Source organism: Euprymna scolopes, chromosome 24 (assembly GCF_053919585.1).
Source record: "Euprymna scolopes isolate OS-2025 chromosome 24, ASM5391958v1, whole genome shotgun sequence".
Taxonomy (NCBI): Eukaryota; Metazoa; Mollusca; class Cephalopoda; order Sepiida; family Sepiolidae; genus Euprymna; species Euprymna scolopes.
Genome location: NC_136505.1, coordinates 60,593,090 through 60,607,424, shown reverse-complemented (window position 1 = coordinate 60,607,424; position 14,335 = coordinate 60,593,090).

Below are 14,335 nucleotides of genomic sequence, written 5' to 3'. Positions count from 1 at the left end.
TGGAAGTCACCACTTATCAAGGCCCGGAAGCCACTCGGGGATAAGTGTTATTGCATGTACAGTAAGCAATGGGATATTATCGTAGCAATCGTTAGTATTGGAGATTTGATAAAGTGTCTTACTTAAGGGGGCGGTTCATCAGGAATTTGTTTATGTTGGACTTAAAGACATCCAAGTTGTAGTCAGGCGGGAAACAGGAAGACGGAAGAGAGTTCCACTCTCTATGTATGTTTACATGTTTATATATTTCTATGTACATATTTCACTTCTACATTTTTGTATTCATCATCAAAGCATTTTCAGCGTAACTGATATGTGTAAGACGTCTAAATGTGGTCTATATTTAGTTTAATTTAGGTTGACAGGTTTTATATTTAACAGTAATTAAATAAATTCGAATATATTGATCCAATTAGTTACAACGTCGTAAATGAAATCATTAGATCTTAATTCAGCATACCAATGTAGTTCCATAATAATTTTTACAATTATATATATATATATATATATATATATGTATCTATATATAATTGTAAATTATATACATGTATATATATTTAATGTATAATCATATCTATAATATATAATTTTCTATGTATATATATATGTATATATATATATATATATATATGCATGATAATCATTATAGAGGTATTATCTTTATATTAGAATTCATCGATATAATACAGCGGTTAAAAATAAGGAAATTAATGACAAAATTAAAATTGAATTAATTACAACATTCATTAATTTATCAATATTTTTTTTAAATGATAAAAAGTATTTATTTGAATATAAAACAAACAAAAAGATCGGATTGTGGAAATTGACTAAAATCGTGTTGTTTTTGACTTGCTATTTGCGTTCTCAATTCCCTGAATGAAATGATTACACCCTAAAGTTTCTCATTTAATAAATCTTATGTTATGGAAAAATGCTCTAAAAGAGGTCCTTTTTCTTCTTTCTCTCTTTTCCTAATAGTTCTGATGCTAAAATAGAGTTATATGTAATTCTTATTACATATACTTAATTTATTTAATTGCTTCTCTGAACAGTATAGAGTTTTTTTTTAGCTTGATAAGTTTTGTTTAATATATTCTCTTTCATAACCTAATTACACCTCTCTCTCTCTCTCTCTCTCTCTCTCTCTCTCTATATATATATATATATATATATATATATATATATATATATATATATATACAAATCTGAATGTGTGTGTGTGTGTATCTGGTCACGAATAGACTCCTATATGGTTGACTATTTAAAAATAAACTGATTACATATAATGATAGAAGATGTATCGAGACACAGGAATGGGCATGTTCGATCTGGCAGAACGGTGGTTCATAAAAATTGTGGGGTCTGCGTTCGCGCCTGGTCCACAAAGTATGGAAATAAAAAAATAAAAATTAACAAAAACATTTACAAGTATTTTTGATATAGATATACATAAGAATACTTTGATAATTATGTTTTAACTTAAATAGGGATGGTATAATAAAATTGTATGGTCTGCGTTCGTGCCTGGCCTCCATAGAATGGAAATATGTCACATAGTTTAACAAGTTTTTTTTTATATAGATCCACAGAATATTGTGATGAGTTTTTCAGTGTGAACAGGTATGGTATAATAAATGACGGGGTTTATCTATTTTATTTTTACTTTCATCATATTTTACTTTGGTTTTGATATCCCCAAATTCGAAGCTATCTCCTTACAACCCTACCTTTTCATAACTTATAATACTTTCATAAATCAGAGTCCATTTTCTGTAGCTGTTTTTGCACCCACTCAACGACGGGTACATTTTCTAGTATATATATATATATATATATATATATATATATATATATATATATATATATATATATATATATATATGTATTATTACATTTTCACCCCAAACAAGGAACATTGCCACTGTGGTGTAGGGGGCTACTATCAGGGGCAGCAGCTACTGGGGCACTCTGTTGAGATTTTGGCAGCAAGATGTCGGTTCACGTTACACTTGAACTTCTGCATATCAGTACAGTTGGGGAAGCAGGGACCTGGAATGGAATTCCAGAGTCTAGCGGTTCTGGGGGAAAACATGCACAAAACAAGTATGCATTATTATCGATAATAGAATAACGCATTTTGTTAACATTTTTAAACGCTTAAGATAACACTAATTGATATTATTTTGCACTATTAAATAGCAAAAACTGTCAAAGAGTTAGACGAATAACTGTGGAAACTATTTCACAAATATTCAAAAAATTACTCTGCGCTTTTAACGATGAAATGGAATTTCATAATTAAGCGCTATAAACCTCATAAAATGAAATTTCAAACTTAAGCGCTAGACATTTCCAGAAATATTTTTTTTTTAATTAAGCGTTACAAACCTCCAAAATCTTTATTCGTAGCATTTCATTTGTATAATTGGGATTATTCGCACTGTAGTGCTTGTCTTGTTGTTTATCTCAGAGTATTTTGACTGGTGTCTTTTATAGATGCCTCTTGTTGGACGCGTGAATTTTTATGTCGAAATCTCTACACATATATTAAACAAAGTGTTCCATTTAGAATTTGGTAGAGATACGCTAGCTCGATAAAACGGTTTTCCAGAAAGGTTCGAGGCTACATTGGCAAATTCATTTGACAATAACATCCAAGATGAACGGGTTTTCTGAAGAATCCGCATCGTACAACATATAAATAATCATCTAAAAATTTCGACACATAAACACATCTAATAAAGTATAAAACTGTAAGAAGAAATCATATAAATAAGATTATAAAAAGAAATTATGAATCGAGTTTGGCAAAACCACAACAGTATTGATTTTTTCCAAACTGTTGAATTAAAAATATTGTAGAAAATTGATAACTTAAATGCTAAACGAAAAAGCAAACTGACATTTTTTTTCAATTTGAATCAGTCCTTTGATGTATATTTCAGGACATTGCAAACTCGTTTGGCAACGTCAGTAATCGATATTCGTTTTTTTTTTTTTTTTTTGCTAAGTTTCGAAACTGTTTTCTTTTCACTTATAACCAATTTTGATCTTAATGTTTTTATTCTTTATCTGAAAGAGTGCCTTATCTATGATACAACCGAAGGCTAAAATATTCGGAGTTATTCAATGCTATTATAATCGATCTAAAAAGCAACAAGGAACACCTGTCAGTCGTGCTGTAAACCTTTGCTATTTTTGCGAAGTTAAAAACAGTGGCTTCAAGTAAACGATTGTTTATGCATCTAAAGGTAGATACAAACAAAAATAATTATTATCAATAAGTGCATCACCGTAAACGTTTCATCTAAATCCCCAAAGACAAATTAATTTATTGGCTAATATTCTTGTAATTGTCTTGTATTTTAACGGCTAAAAGCCATAATAATTTGTTCGAAACTCTTTATATATAAAGGAAGGTTCAGGTTTATAGACAAAAATTACAGCGTAAGTTGGTAGACTATTCTGCACACAGACATACATACAAAATCATTTTTATGTATATCATTTCACCCTACCTGTGATGTCATGTGCGATATCCGAACCCCTAACCTTATCAGCCGCCAACCACGGTAGCTCAAAGCGGCACCGCCATTTCTGGCGCTACCAAGCAGCTTTCGCCACCGAGCAGGGTATTAAATAAGATAGATCAACGAGGATAAAATTTTACATCCGTTCACGCTGAAGTTTTTTCGCTCTCGGCCAAATCACACTTGACGCATATTGACTCGTGTTCTTATAATGATTGGAGACAACATTCGGATTGCGGTTTGTGATTCCTATTTTATTAAGAAAAGAAATGACTGACTCTCCTTGTAATCCACGACTGACTTCAAAATAAATTACAAAGCATCTCCGACCCTTTTCTACGCAGTCGACACGCAGTGTCATCTAGGTTTGTCTTCTGTTCGTGTTTGGTCAATTCTATGAGGAGGATGCTCTTCTTTGATGAAGGAGCAAACTGAGAATTTATTTTCAATTTGAATCAGTTCTTTGATGTAGATTTCAGGACATTACAAACTCGTTTGACAACGTCAGTAATCGATATTTTTTAGGAGTTTTGTAAGCTCTTTCATGTCACTTATAAATAGATCAGATCTTAATGTGGTTTATTCTTGGGCGCTTTTCTGTTAATTAGAAATTATAGAGATGTCTTCAGATCCACAGAAAGTTTTCAATTATTAGCTTTTTTCAACAAACTTTTTTCAACAAGCTTTTCTCAACAAACGTTTTTCAACAAACTTTTTTCAACAAACTTTTCTCAACAAGCTTTTCTCAACAAGCTTTTCTCAACAAGCTTTTCTCAACAAGCTTTTTTCAACAAACTTTTTTCAACAAGCTTTTCTCAACAAGCTTTTTTCAACAAACTTTTTTCAACAAACTTTTCTCAACAAGCTTTTTTCAACAAGCTTTTCTCAACAAGCTTTTCTCAACAAGCCTTTTTAAACAAGCTTTTCTCAACAAGCTTTTCTCAACAAGCTTTTCTCAACAAGCTTTTCTCAACAAGCTTTTTTCAACAAGCCTTTTTAAACAAGCTTTTCTCAACAAGCTTTTCTCAACAAGCCTTTTTAAACAAGCTTTTCTCAACAAGCTTTTCTCAACAAGCCTTTTTAAACAAGCTTTTCTCAACAAGCCTTTTTAAACAAACTTTTCTCAACAAGCTTTTTTCAACAAGCTTTTCTCAACAAGCTTTTCTCAACAAGCTTTTGATAACAAACTTTTCTCAACAAGCCTTTTTAAACAAGCTTTTCTCAACAAGCCTTTTTAAACAAACTTTTCTCAACAAGCTTTTTTCAACAAGCTTTTCTCAACAAGCTTTTCTCAACAAGCCTTTTTAAACAAACTTTTCTCAACAAGCCTTTTTAAACAAGCTTTTGCTCAACAAGCCCTTTTAAACAAGCTTTTTTCAACAAGCTTTTCTCAACAAGCTTTTTTCAACAAACTTTTCTCAACAAGCTTTTCTCAACAAGCCTTTTTAAACAAGCTTTTCTCAACAAGCTTTTCTCAACAAGCCTTTTTAAACAAGCTTTTCTCAACAAGCCTTTTTAAACAAGCTTTTCTCAACAAGCTTTTCTCAACAAGCTTTTTTAAACAAGTTTTTCTCAACAAGCTTTTCTCCAGAAGCTTTTTTCAACAAACTTTTTCAACAAGCTTTTTTCAACAAATTTTTCTCCACAAACTTTTTCAACAAGCTTTTTTCAACAAGCTTTTTTCAACAAGCTTTTTTCAACAACCCCTTCTCAACAAGCTTATTTTTACAAGCTTTTTTCAACAAACTTTTCTCAACAAGCTTTTCTCAACAAGCTTTTCTTAACAAGCTTTATTCAACAATCTTTTTTAAACAAGCTTTTTTCAACAAGCTTTTCTCAACAAGCTTTTTTTAACAAGCTTTTCTTTACAAGCTTTTTCAACAATTTTTTTTAAACAAGCTTGTCATATGAAGTTTATTCGTCTTCACATAATATTTACCTTTTTAGTTAAACTGAATAATGGGTTCTTTGACTGTAATAAGTTGCTGGTTTGCTGTCAAACATCGTGTTGTCAACAGTTTTATAATTCATTCCAACACCTACTTATGTCATCGTATATACACCTGAAGAAATTGTAGGCATGCAGATAGTACGTGACATAATGTATCCCGATCATGTTTACACGAAAATTACAAGTCTGTTTGGGTATATCCCCATAATTTTAAATTAGTCGAATTTGCTAGACGCACATAGATAGAAGAAAGAACAAATGATATTGTCAGCGGTTCCATTGAAGTTAAGGATTTCCATTATAATTGGTTCGATGTTATTCCCATGTCTCTATGCACATTATTCGAGCGACATCAATAGCTCTTATTTACTCTTTCTTAAACACCTCTAACTCTTGGGTCATCATGTGTCTTTTCCTTTCTGGACTTTCTTTGGAAACTACCATGCTGTTAGTGTTGCCCGGTCAAGCTCCATTGGTTTTACTGACGCCTACTATGTGTTTTATTCGTACGCTACAGTTCGCATCCTGTGTGGTCTTAACGGCATAACGTTTTGTCCCTTATTTTATTTCTAGATGCGCGTTTTTAATGATTTCGTCGATTGAGTCCGTCATCATTATATGGCGTCCTCACAATTTTAAACTTTTCTACAACTGAAGATATTGGAAGCTGTAGGTTTTCACAATTGCTATGTACATCTATTTTCGGAAAACAAATACGAAATCCGAGCCACGTACGGAGGTATTTATTACAAAACTGTGCAACACGAGATAATTTAATCTCATAATCTGTAAACACAACCAAATTCGAGTTAGCAGACAATGTTAGTCACACCAAACCCTCATCATTCCAGATAGATAAATTTTGTGAATTAATAAAGATCCTACATTTACGATATCTATAGCCGATCTCGATCCGCCAAAAGATTGAATAAATACAACTGTTGGCATAGAATTTCCTCCAATTTTTAATGGATTTCCCTGACAGATTCTTATAGTAATGAAAGGCTTCAACTTTTCTTAGATTTTGCTTTATTCTCGCTCAGTATATTTTTGTAGTAGTATATCGACATCAGTTTTGTATGAGACAAGACTAGTGATGTAATACATAAAATATCTAGACGGAGGAAGAATCTGATTCTAAGTCGTCATCATACATCTTGACGTGTTCGCTGCATCACGCAATATGATTTCTATGGTTAGAACGAAAAGACGTGGGGAAATCACAAACGCCAATCTCAAGTGCCTGCCAATTTGTGCTACAAGTTTTTACGGTAAATCTCATAAAGGCTGAATAGAAATATTTGATTGTGATTTTACCCAGCTCTAAGGAATTTAAAAAGCCAAGAGATATTCTAATTAACTTGTGAGGAACTGGACCGTATGCATTCATAAGGTCAAACCTAATAACATGTCATTCCGTTTTAGCTTTTTTGGTCGGAGTCTTGAGTTACATATCATTTGTAAATACTCCAGGCATCCATAGAAGCCAAGTATCCTAGCCTTCTGGGCAGATGTATTTACATATTGATTGCTTATCAGGGAGTTTGTCATACAACGGGCAAAAATTCAGAAAATTATTTTCCACCCTGAATTTGGGAGGGATATAAAGCGAAATTTGCGATATACTGGATTGCATTTTTTTTTGTATTATAATGCCATAAACTAGACACAAGTCCTGTAGTACGATGCCCTGCCTCTAAATCTGCAGAAGAACGTCAGTGTTTTCTTGAGGACACATGGAAAGATTATATAAAACTTATACGATATTCTATTCATACCTAGTGCGCTACCAGCGTGGACTTTATGGACGAAATGTTTAACTTCGCTTAGTTCTACTTTTCTATCATTTAACACACACACACACACACCCACACACCCACACACACACACACAAACACACACACATATATATATATATATATCCAGCTCAAATCAGCTCGTTTGCTTTTAGCGTTTAAATCGTAAATACTGTTTTTGACCTCAAGTTTTAAAAAAATCGTCTGCTTACCTATTTCATGGCTGCCCATATTAAATTTTAAACACCTACTGCTATTCAGTGCATACACAACGTCAACAATATTTTTGTTTTAACTTATTTTTACGTGTTTTTCTCACAAATAAATATAGTTTAACACCGTTTAGTTAAAAAAAAATGATTAAAATAGAAATAAACTGTGTCAATCGCTTTATTGCAGATTGGCAAAATATCAATATTTCACTAAATATACGTCACACAAAATGAAAATTGTATCATCAAATGAATGTTTCAGGGTTAGTTATTTCCCAAAATGTTATTCTAATCCATGCAATATTCACGGGCCTATGACATTTTATTTATTATCACGTAATTTATACTGTCCATCGCTTTATTGCAGGTCTTTTAAAATGCCAGAAAAAGGGCGATTAATGGTTATCGAAAGGAAAGGATTGTTGCTGGACTCGCAGAAGGATTGTCCATCAAAGATTTAGTTATGGAGCTGGAGAGGGATCCAAGAACTTTGGCTTCATTCGTGAACAACCCCAACACAAAATCCAGAAAGGATAAGGGCACCAGGAAAAAAAATTCACATCGTGATATTCAGAAAATTCGTAGGAAAGTCAACTGAAACCAAAACAGCACCAGTGCTTCCATTTTTGCAAGAGCTGGAATCGCTACAAGATCCAGACAGGACCGATGTAATGTGTTGAATAAGATGGCAAGGAAATCCAAACTATTCCAAGGCCTCCATTTAGCAAACAACATAGGAAAAAAAAACGAATGGCTTGGGCACAGCATTACATGAAAATGGATTTCTAACGTGTCCTATTTGCAGATAAGACCGTGCTACTCTTGACAGTCCGGATAGTTTGGAACTCGAACGGAACTTCAACCCCTTACAGTGTTCATCGCCGATAAGGAGGTGGATTCATAATGTTTTGGGCAGGAATCATTAGGAATAACTTGGTTGGACCGTTCCGAGTTCCAGACAGTGTAAAGCTTACCAGCAATGCGTACACGACTTTTATAGATAAACATTTCTCACCATGGCTAGATGACCTACCATTGTCACGTCGTTTTAAGATGATTTTTATGCATGACAATGCACCATCCCATTCTGCTAGGGCGACTGCAGCTTTCCTTGAATCTATGAGCTTCTTTTGATAAATAGTCGTTACTTGACTACTGTGTTCTCCAGACTTTAACCCCGTTGAATGTCTCTGACTAATATTAAAAAGAGGAGTTCATGAGAGAAGAAAGCAATTAACTTCAAAGGATGCCTTGTGGAGAAAATAGTTGATATTGCTAGAGCCATAACTCCGTTTTGAGATCAAACAGTTGACTTTCTCGAGGGACAAAAGGTTGTTTTTATTTATTTAAAAAATGGTGGATATGTCGATAAATAATTCATTTATTTGAATCTAAGTACATAGGATTTGCTTTTTCTCATTATTCTTTGGCAGTAATATATACTAAAAAAAATAAAGTTTGCATGAAAAGACAGTGTATTTTTTACCTAAAACACGATTTTAATAGACCTGCAATAAAGCGATGGGCAGTGGAAATTTCATAATAAAGAATAAAATGTCATAACTTTGTGAATATCGCATGAATTTGAATAAAATTGTGAGTAATAACTAACCTTAAAGCAGTCGCTTGATGATATAATTTTCATTTCATTATGACGTATATTTAGTGAAATGTTGATATTTTACTAATCTGTTATAAATCGATTGACGCAGTTTATACAATCTATCTACTATTCTATCTGTATATCATATAATTAAGAAACGTATATTATATAATTAAGAAACTGTATATTATATAATTAAGAAACGCAAATCGTCTTGCTTACTTGGGCGTTTAAACCGTCGACCCGGTTTGTGACTTCCAGTTTCAAATATTCGTCTGCTTACCTATTTCATCGCCACCCTGTCGTAAGTCTAATATTAAAAGCCATGGCTGCTATTCAAATACAGTAGTGCTCTGGAGTTTTCCTAAGTTTTATTTTTTTAACACATCACTTAAAAAATGGTTTCTCAAGACAATAAAAGACAATAAAATATCCAAATCAGTTTTTATTTCGAACATATTCTATCTTACCATTAAAGGTCAATAAGTAGACTTAATAAAAAATAGTCAGAGAGTGGGGAGCAGATCAAACTTTTCTTCAAAGTGAAAAGTCGCAAAAAAAAGAAAGAAAAGAAAACAATAATAATACTGGAGGGAGGCTGAAGGGGCCAACGTAAAATCGGGCTGCAAATCAGTTCTGGAAAAAAAAGAGATCGATTTACTGGAACGTTCTGTAAAACTGAACCAACTTCCAAATCTTTCAATATTTTTTTCAAATTTTTGTCCCCCGACAAAAGGAGGGTGAACCTGTAAATTCACCCTTGTCCGTTCGTCTGTTCGTAACTTCTTCCGTTGATCTGTTCTCACTTTCTCAATAACTACGCCTTGGATATTTTTTTTAATTTTCACAGACATTAAACATGATATGAGTAAAAAAGTAACAGAACAGATTTTCCGGGAAAACTACAGTTGCCCCCCCGCCCCTAGGGGTACCTTTCCAGTTAAAATGGTTAAAATTGATACTTTTCTGCTTATTAAAAAAAAAAATTGATGGCATGGATTTTTTATAAATCTTTCTGAAAAGTTGTAACTTACTCATTTTTATATAATTTTGTTTGTCTATACTTCGCGATAACTCTTCGGTGTGCCACAGGAACTCTTTTAGGGCTAATAAAAACATTCGATTTGTTCAAAATTTTATGTGTATGTCTATTTATCAGATTTGCATGGTGCTGAGCTAACGTTTAAAATATCTTAAGGCATTGGGGACTTTTGGGGCTAAATGGAGGGGGCATCGCGCGCATCTATTTAATTTTTGCGCGTTTATACATTACTTATGTACACTTACTATTTTCTAGCTAGATATAAAATAATCTGATTCTAACATGTCACGGGTAGCCTAGTATATATGCAGGAGTTAGACAATATAATGGGATTTCCTCGAATCATAGCATCACTTTATTATAATGTCTATAAGACCGTCAAACGCTTATTCTTGTATTTGATATATTGTACTTGTCAACAACCCAAAATAGTTTCGATTTTCTGACACGCAGAAATACAGCTGATTTAGAATAATAAAGTAATCATGCGTATATATATATATATATATATATGTGTGTGTGTGTGTGTGTGTGTGTGTGTGTGTGCATTAATGTTAGTATAATTAATGAGAATCGAAATTAGAAATCAGAAAAATCAAATCTTTAAGGGATGAAATCTGTACAATAGTCCCACTACTGATATACATGTGGGTGTATGGGTATATATGTGTATGTATATATATATATATATATATATATATATATATATATCTGTATATATGTGTATGTATGTATATATGTATGTATATATGGGTATATATGTATATATACGAGTATGTGTATATGTGTGTATATATGTATATGTGTATATTTGTATATATATGTGTATATATGTATACCTATATATATATATATATAATGTAAATAGTAATCCACATGCAGACTGTATTTTGCAGTGCGGCATTATATATTTTTTCATTATATCTATCTATCTATCTATCTATATATATATATATATATATCTATAAAAACAGAGATGTGTGTGCCACAGACGATTTCTGATTGGTTACTCCAATAATCACATCTCCTAAAAAAACTATGGTTCGTAGGCTCTTAACTTTACCATAAAATATTATGGCTTTATTTATTGACCATCTTGGAAGGGTTTAATTTTTTCCTAACTTGCGATTTACAAATTACAAAAATACGAAACTTACAATCTAACAATCGAACCTCCGACATCACGGCCGCCATTATGAAACTAAACTAAAAAAAAAAATACGCGTTCACTCGTGGTCTTTTCATTTCGGGTTTGGGTACGTGTGCAGTTTTCCATTGACATTAAAAAATGGAAATATTTTTAAAAAAATGTATTGTACGTACTCGTCATGGGATAAAGTTTTCCTACAGAAAAAAATCACGTAATTTCATCAAGTAGTTATTTTTTATAGCGAAAAAAGAAAAAAAAATCAACGCTACAAACGAGTAATTATTAATTCAGATTCTTAACCAAACAGAAAGTTCAAGTAGGGGGATTTCCCTTTTTTTTTTTGATAGCGAGGCCAAATTTCGCGAATTTGGCCTTTTTTTTAAAGCAGTTTGGCCTTCAAAATTTCTGTTTGGCCCTTTTCTTCACCGATGAAATAAAAAAAGCAAATAAAAACAACGCAATAAAACTTTTAAAAATACGGCACACTTTTGTTGTTCTTGTTTGTTTTTTTTTTGGTAATTTTCCTTATTTCTTTTTTCAATATAATACTATTAAATGGACACTATTATGCCAAATTAGCCCCCACCCCCCAAAAAATGCACAAAAATTCGAGATTTAAGGTTTTGACGAGATAATTTAGCGAATTGTCCGGACTATTGCGAGATAACCATCCATTAGTTTTTCCTGAAATTTTGCCACAAATTGTATTTCAATACATAGATGTGCATAGTAACAACATTTTTTTGCCGAAAATTCCCGTTGCGTCCCCAGATTTCATCGGTGAAGAAAAAGGCCAAACAGAAATTTTGAAGGCCAAACTGCTTTAAAAAAAGGCCAAATTCGCGAAATTTGGCCTCGCTATCAAAAAAAAAGGGAAATCCCCCTACTTGAACTTTCTGTTTGGTTAAGAATCAAGATGGCTGAATTAATAATTACTCGCTTATAAGACTATCAATACACACAAAAAAAATATAGATTTATTTTTGGGTAAAGTTCCCCCGGGTTTTCCTTTCACTTGAATAAATAATGGTATTTTGTTATATATATGGCGTACTATTATCCTTATATATATGATGTTTATGTTTATAACAACATCTTAATACGGCGCTGATCCATAGTCGTTTCGACTGACGGATGCCACACACATGTTTATATATATATATATATATATAAGTGATAGTGTTTGTGTGTGTCTGTGCGTCTGTGTGCATTTCCCTACGCTAAAACTCTGTCAATTTTAAGCCTATAGATTCGAAATTTGATATACAGGGTACTGAGATTTGGGAAAATCGATGTGATAGGTTTTCGACAGAAATTTAGCGATTAAGTGGTCAATATTCAACGATTTGACCTTTGAGAACTCTACCAAACTCCTCCTACAATTTTGGGTCTAAACAGTAAACACGTGATATTTTAGATATAAATTCCTTGGACATGGATCTAACTTATTAACTTTACTTGGTCCCTAAACAATAAATGTTAAGAGGTCATAATAGGGGTCAAAGTTTTTAAAAATTGACCGTTTTGTTTTTCTTCTCAGCATTAACCTCAAAACACCTGGGCAACGCCGGGCACCGATTGCTAGTATATATATATATATATATATATATATATATATATATATATATATATACATAATGTAATAGAAAAATGAGTTCATGAAAGGTAATATGGTTAAGCTTAGACATGGACAAGTAAACGACTAGAACAGAGTAGGAGAAGATATTCTAGAAAAAATGTAATAAATTTATAATTTTAAATATTACAGAATTAAGAACTGAATATATGATGTTTAATTGAATTTAAAATATTATTGTATGCTGCAATATTTTCAGAAATATAATGCCAAATATTTACGATATTTTCTTTTCCTTTTCTTTCTTGTTTTTTTTTATTTCTTATTATTGTTATAACAGTAGTAGCAGTAGTAGTAATAGTAGTAGTTGCACGTTCTGTACTTCTCTAGTGTTTATGTCGTTAGTCGAAAATCAAGCAAGAATCCTCTCTCACTTATCCTACAATGAATTTCCGTGTTTTTATGTTTATGTCTCTGCATCTGAACTTAAGAATTTATATTCCGGGAAAATATAAATTGCAATTGAGGAATCGTAGCATTACTATCCACTCCTTCTCGCATAAGAATATTTCCGAAAGTACTTATAGGTGTTCGAGAGATGAGACTCTTCAATCTAATTGTCTATAAGTGGCCTATTTGACAAGCACAGTAGCGATTCTGCCAAAACCGAAAATGTGTGAAAAATAAGGATTTTACAAAGTATATATTTTATAAGTTTCAATTTTCTGAAGAGATTATAGTAGCATTCACTCTGCATTATATCATATGCTATTATTTTTGAAGTTTTTTTATGGAAATCAATCTGGACATGGAATGAAGCCACCTTATTTGAGGAGCAAAAAATAACACTTTAAGGTAAAGTACAAGCCAAAGATGAGTGTTTTTGACATAGAAAACAGCAATTATTCAAACTTTGTCTGAAACATCGCTCATAAAATGTGAGGACTAAAAGATATAATACGTGAGGTGATAACGAAAGTAAACCAAATAATCTCTTTCTTCGTTCTTTAAATATTAATTGATGTCTTGGCGCAATTTTTCGCATACACTGTATATGAAAATAGCTAAATTTGCATTTTTCGGATCGGTAGAATGATCTTACAATTTTACCATGTCAAGTATAGAAATTATTGAAATAGATATTGGTAAAAAGCATGGATACAATTATTCTGTCTGTAAAAATTCAAGCTTATTTGAATGAACTAACATCCATATTCCTCACAAGTTTTGTTAATTTCATAATCATGCAATTTCATTCTTCCTCGATAGACTCATATTACAAGTGCCATTGCGTAATGGTGAGAAGCTTTGAGAGAGTTGCCTGCCTAGCCGCACTGATCAGCTGTGATACAGCGCGACAGTACTGTATGTGGATGACTATAATGCTCTCTATCTTGAGTTGAGGATATTGGGAAGTGATATACAAACTGCCATGAGCGTATTAAGCGATGCTTCTTGTTTAAACACATCGA